The following is a 431-nucleotide window of genomic DNA, read 5'->3' on the forward strand; positions in this document are numbered from 1 at the left end:
GTCGCTGCAAAAATCGGAGCAAAAACAAATTTTCCGTACTAGATTGATTCTTTTATTTTCGTTTCTGGCATTAATTGTTTGACTTAAATATTTTCTATTCATGCAAAAATTAAAACGCGAGGCCATGTAAGGATAATATGTTACATATTTAGGTAATTTTTGGCATTTTCAATAAAGTAGAACGTATCTAACACTTATTTTTTTAAAAAGCAATAGGATCTAAACCTTCTCATTTGTATATAAATTTCATGGTGCATTTACATGGTATGAATCTGTTCATAAGCCGTATGAATTTTCCTTTAAAAGAAGCACCAACTCTATGAAGAAATGAATGAAAGCGATATATATTTAACAATTTTGACTTGTATACTTGACAATATTTCCCATTCCCACGACAGCCGGTTCTACGTACCGGAATGACTCGGGTTTCA

Source organism: Rhagoletis pomonella, unplaced genomic scaffold, assembly GCF_013731165.1.
Source record: "Rhagoletis pomonella isolate Grant_MI unplaced genomic scaffold, Rhpom_1.0 Rhpom_scaffold_00002, whole genome shotgun sequence".
Taxonomy (NCBI): domain Eukaryota; kingdom Metazoa; phylum Arthropoda; class Insecta; order Diptera; family Tephritidae; genus Rhagoletis; species Rhagoletis pomonella.